The following is a 6,475-nucleotide window of genomic DNA, read 5'->3' as shown; positions in this document are numbered from 1 at the left end:
GACATGTAGAACAAGAATCTGGTGGAGTCGGCAGAAAACAATTTGAATTTTTGTTTTTAGGAATATTTCAATCTGGCCATATACATCATGCATTGGGTATGATTTCAGCCTCAGATTATTAGAAAATTATGCAGTGAAACAACTTGAAAATCACCACAGGGGTAGCTGGGGACATGCACTAAGTATAAGTGTTGTTTTTTAGGGCACATAAACTTGTTAATCCTGAGTGACGCAATAAACCTTGAAGGTCATGAACTACTCCTTTCTGTGTCACCCATTCCAGAAACTCAAACTCAACAGGGTGATGGTAAAATAAGACAATTGATGATTGCAAACATCTACATTGGAGTTTTGGACTGTGAACCAGGGCTATTGTTTAAGTGCCATTGACCAACGAAGACCTTCCACGTTACGACTCAGGAATACAGTCAAAAAAAACAACAGAACGGACAGAGCAATAGGGGAGAGTGGGGTAATGTGAGACACACCCTTTATCTAGGCAACGGAACACATTTGTGGTCATTTGACCGTTATATTTTCGAGACCCTCCCATTTCCTCTTGGCCATGAAGGAGAGGACCTCATGGTGCTGTGGTAAGCATGTTTTTTTCACAAAAATGTGTTTTTTGCATGTAAAAGTAAATTTTCTTGCTGTCAACTTAATCAACTGTTGTGCCAAAGCAAATTGATTCAGGTAGAAAAACTTATGTCATACATGTTGATGAACTACCAACATATAAGACTTGAGACTTGGGACCTTACAATCACTGACCAAGTTGGTAACCTCGGAGTGTTGATAGACTCAGATCTGACTTTCAGCAGCCACATCAAAGCTGTCACCAAGGCAGCTTTTTACCACCTCAGAAACATCAACCGAATTAAAGGTTTCCTCTCCCAAAAAGACCAGGAGAAACTCATCCATGCATTCATCTCCAGTAGACTCGATTACTGTAATGCTCTTTTAACTGGACTTCCCAAAAAGAGCATTAAACATCTGCAGCTCATCCAGAACGCTGCTGCTGGAGTTTTAACCCGGACTAAGAGATCTGAACACATCACAGCAGTTTTAAAATCTTTACACTGGCTTCCAGTCAGTCACAGAATAGATTTTAAAAGCCTGCTGATGGTTTACAAATCCCAGAACGGTTTAGGCCCAAAATACATCTGTGATATGTTCAGAGAATATAAACCTAGCAGAGCTCTTAGATCCAAGGACTCAGGTCAGCTGGTCCAATCCAGAGTCCAGACTAAACATGGAGAAGCAGCATTTAGCTGTTATGCTGCAAACAAGTGGAACAAACTGCCAGTGGAGATTAAACTTTCACCAAATGTAGACATTTTTAAATCCAGGTTAAAGACATTTCTTTTCTCATGTGTCTATGCATGAAATATCTTTTAACTTATCTAGACTGTTGCCTGTTTTTAAATTAATTTAAATGATTTTATTTGTTTCTCTTTATATTCTTTTATGTATTTTTAATGCTTCTTGCACTCCCTGCTGCAATGCTTTTATTTTATGTAAAGCACTTTGAACTGTTTGTACATGAAATGTGCTATATAAATAAATTTGATTTGATTTGATTTGATATAAAACCATGTGATGATGCTAGCTGAAGATTCACCTGAATTGCTAAGAGAGGTCATTTTTTCTAAAATGGTGGCAGTGGGGTAAAGTGAGACAAATGCTGTGGGGTAAAGTGAGACAAATGCTGTGGGGTAAAGTGAGACACTTTCTCTTTACATTAGAGAGCACCAGACTGAGGCTACGTGCCCACGACAACGCTCTGAAGCATAAACGCAGATGTCCGTTTTTTTCCTCCACAATTTATCTGCGTTCTCACGAGCGCTTGGGGGTGGATATCTGTCTATCCATGGGAACAGGGAAAACGTATAAAACTCATAGTTTGCCGATGTAGTATGCACGCCCCGGACGTAGGTGGCAGTAGCAAGAATACCTTTGGTATTGTTATATGAGTTATATTGTTATATATTAATAAATATGAGAAATGCCTGTTTTGTTGGAAGAAAATGGCGAAGCGCGGCAGCAACAACAGTACGTCTTCAAACTTTGTTTGGACAGATGATGAGGTCCAGTTGCTCCTGAACACGACACTGAACTACAAAGCCAGGAAGGCAGTGGATAATGTGGATTGGGAGAGTGTCCAAAATAAATATAGTGAGATATGGGAGTCGTTCATGGAGAACTACCCACTTAACGTGTGCAAAAAACGCACTTCTGCGTTTTGAACTGTTCCTACGGCGACGAGAGGTTGGATCGTTTTCAAGATCTCCACTCTGGAGGGCGTTTGCGTTTTCTCCGTTTTGAACTCCTAAAAACGCCGTCGCCGTGTGCAAGATAGGCACATCTGTCGAAATGTTCTGCGTTTATCTGTCGTTACCGTTGTCGTGGGCACGTAGCCTGATACTGAGTGGCTTGTGATAATGACCAGCTAGCTATTGACAGAATGCTGAAACTAATGCTATTAGTAATGTTGTGAACCTGTGAACTGGAAAAATTGAATGGACTGAAAAGAAATACAATGTACCTTTAGATTAGTAGTAGCCTGCACATGCCATTGATTCTAAACTTTCTATTTGATTCAGGTTGTGACAGAGAAAGGAAAAAGGCAAGTTGGTTCTGTCCTCATCTTTCCCTGTAACCTACAGGGCTGGAATGTGGAGTAGGCCTAGTTGTCAGTAGCCTGATGTTCTAATGCAGGTGGGACTAGACCTGGGTCTAGTCTTGTGTTCCGAGTCCCAGGCTGTTCTAGCTGGTTCTGACTGTCCTTAGCTCTGACCCCCAGACACTAGCTGGCTCTAAGGGTCCTGTGTTCTAATCTAACTGGCTCTATCTGTTGTTATGTATGTATGTTAATGAAAACATTTTGAACTAGAAAGCTGCAAGCAGCTGTATGCGGGACCGAGGTGTGCGTACGTTGGATGTGCGCACGTTGGGCATGCGCTGGACGCCGTAGACGCGCAGCTCTGCCCACACGCACGATACCCTCTGCGTACGTACAAGCACATAATAACCCCAATGCGGAGGGGTTTTTGAAAATTTCTAGGGGGCGCCACTGAGCCATTTTGCTCCACCCACACACGATACCCTTTACATACGTACGAGGTCATCAGGGTGGACGTGTGTGCCAAGTTTCATGACCTTGCGATGATGATAAGGCTTTCAAATCACAAACGCCATCACACGATATTCACCGCCTGGCCACGCCCACATTGTTCAGAGTTTGGAAAAGTTTCTCCAAAATTTTTTGCCCCCATGTCTTAAAAGTAACCTGGCCAAGTTTGAAGCTTGTAGCATTAAATCTGTAGGAGGAGTTTGATAAAATGTGAGGTGTGGAAAAAAAAGACGTTTCCGACCACCAGCAGGTGGCGCTGTAGGTGGATATCACTATTTTATATGTGCGCGTTCAGGCTGGGTCCAGCATTCATCGTATGAAGTTTGGGACAGATTGGATAATGTATGTGGAAGTTATAAGCGACTTAATTTTTCATGGCGAGTCATAAATTTGAGGCGTCGCCACGGCCCCGCCCTTTGAGGTTTGAAAAAGTTTCTCCATGATTTTTTCCCCCCATGTCTTAAGAGTAACCTGGCCAAGTTTGAAGGTTTTTGCATTAAATCTGTAGGAGGAGTTTGAACAAATGCGAGGTGTGGAAAAAAAAAGATGTTTCCAACCACCAGCAGGTGGCGCTATAGGTGGATGTCACTATTTTATATGTACGCGCATTCAGGCTGGGTCCAGCAATCACCGTATGGAGTTTCGGACAGATTGGATAATGTATGTGGGAGTTATAAGCAACTTCATATTTTGTGGCGAGTGATGGCGAGTCATCAAACTTTGAGGCGTTGCCACGGCCACACCCTTTAGCTTTTGAAAAAGTTTCTCCATGAATCCTACCCCCCCCCCCCCCCCCCCCCCCCTCCATGTCTTCAGAGTAACCTGGCCAAGTTTGAAGTCTGTAGCATTAAATCTGTACGACGAGTTCGATCTTATGCAAGGCGTGGAATCGGTCAAAAATGGCACGAAAACGCACTTTCCATCTAAAATGGCCGCCTTCCTGTGGACGTGGGACCATGGCGGCAAGAGACTTTTTTGTGCGTCTGGGCATGATGAATAGCCGCTTTCGGACAGACCGTTCTAAGAAAGTAGTTATCAGAACTACCCTCCTCGAATTTCGTTCTGATAACTATCCTTCCCCAGCGGAACTGTTTCAGTCTGCATTCGCACATGAGTCGGGACCTGATAGGGACTGATGCGCAGCGCGCAGCCGTCTACTTCAGTGACGTGTTAGCCGTTAGCCGTTTAGCGCTACATTCAAACACAAAATAAAACGGTAAAAGTAAGGAGAGTAGAAAAAACACCACCGTGTTTATGGTCTGCATGATGGTGATATTAATCATGGACAATCACATCAGGAGTCAGGAGATACTTTTTCATTTCATGAAGGAAGAAAGGAGAGCAGAGCGCTGCAGACAAATGAGACAACGTGTAAGTTTAACTTATTAAACACGTGCAGGTTGTCTGTGTCTATGAGGAAACATTTCAGCCATGATAGCATGACATGGGGCTTAGCTACAGACCACCACACACCTCCGTCAGATTCGTTCTATAAGAACCATGAAAAGACCCGACCTCGGAGAAGGAGCTAAATAGTTATAGGAACTAAGGGAGAAAGCCCCGAGTTCCTGTATGTCCGAACACGGGAGAAAACGGCCCCGCGGATTAAAAGGTTATTAGAACTGCCAAAGGTTCCTACAGTCCGAAAGCGGCTAGTGAGTGTACCGATTTTCGTTGTCCCACGTGAAAGTAAGCCCAATGCGGGGACCATTTTTTAGCATGTAGGGGGCGCTACAGAGTCAATGAGCGACTCCCAAAAATATAAAGTTTAGATTCTTTCTGTCGTCGACTGGCAGGTGGCGCTCACAAAATTTCATGAGTTTTCCAGCACCTTTTGCAAAGAATAAGAATAACGGAGGAGAAAAATAAACCTTACAGATACAATAGGGTCCTTAATTATATTATGTTGTATTTGATTTTGTTCAGAGTTACTTTAAAAAAAGAAAGTGCTTAATTGACCAATCCACGTGATTTTGTTACTAGTCAAACAGTTCTGGAATGTATGGTTGTCAAGCTAGCTGTCAGGATTCTAACTCTTACAACATGTGTTTTTATGGTAGTTTCAGAGTGGAAAAAGTAAGTGGATCAGTTTACCCCAAGCTGGTTCACTTTACCCCTTGATTTTTCTGGTCTGTCTCAGTTTACCCCTAAGCTGGGGCAAAGTGAGACACAAAACCACTTTTTTAAAAACAATCATATTTTCACTGCCCTTCATTCTGAATACATTCTGATCATTTCCAATGCTAGGAAACATCTAGCCTGGCTGACGCGTCCACAATCTCGATGAGATGGTGGTCTGGGAACTAGGTGTGCATTTTCTCGTATTTGAGGCGTGGTTTACGAATGCCTAGAGCCGTTTATTGGGCGCTACGAATGTCTATCAAATGACGTCAGGTTCTTCCCATGCTGCTTTGCGCGCGATTCATAGCCAATTGTATCACTTATACCAGATGACGACAGAAATTCGACGAGGAAGAAGAAAAAAATGGAAAATAAAAGTAAACTTGCGCTCTAAGCTACTCAAATTGACAACAAAGTAGGCCTATATGCTATATTCTACATGAATTTTTATGTTGTAGAGTTGTGAATTTATTTTAATAATGGAGAAATTGAGCAGCCTTGCTTTGTTGTCTACAGTAGTAGATCAACCCTCATCTTACTTTGAAGCTCCCAGCTCCCAGAAGTGACGTCAACGAAGCTTTAGCAGCAGAAAAGCTATCAGGCTTGTGTTGATGATAATAATAAACTCCTGGACTATGTACAAACTTCCAAATGCATCGTTTGGTGAGGACAGACCACATTTGTACTACTGTAGAAGTTTGGTGTCATGGCATATGATTTTAGTGTGGTAATTTTGGAGATACTGCCAGGGTCCATTAGCGCTTGTACTAAGCTATTCGGGATAACTCGGTAACTCAGCTGATGTTCAGCCAATATCGGAAAAACTTCGGGTGGGCTACTTGGCTGGATGTCACGGTTCAAATGACCCTAGGGTTAATCTACTCCGAAACACTTTCTAAGGCTGCATTGAACGGTAACGTTGTGTCCGCTGTCATGTTGGATTAACGCTCTACAAGCTTCGGTGTAGCGCATAGACGTCGTCATCGTCTTGCTCCCCCCCGTCGTTCTGTGATTGGTTCCCAAACTCTAGCAAAAATAAGGGCGGTGGTTTCCAGGCTGACTTTGCAGTGAGAATGAAATCGAGCGCAAAGCAGCATGGGAATTCCCAGGCTAGGAAACATCCTGAATTAATGGGAAATGTGTAAATTTTACTGATATGTCATTTCAGCTCGCTTAGAGGGGAGCAAATGTAAAAAATGTCTCACTTTACCCCACTCTCCC

Source organism: Odontesthes bonariensis, chromosome 3 (assembly GCF_027942865.1).
Source record: "Odontesthes bonariensis isolate fOdoBon6 chromosome 3, fOdoBon6.hap1, whole genome shotgun sequence".
NCBI classification, from domain to species: domain Eukaryota; kingdom Metazoa; phylum Chordata; class Actinopteri; order Atheriniformes; family Atherinopsidae; genus Odontesthes; species Odontesthes bonariensis.
Note: the sequence above shows the minus strand (reverse complement) of the source record.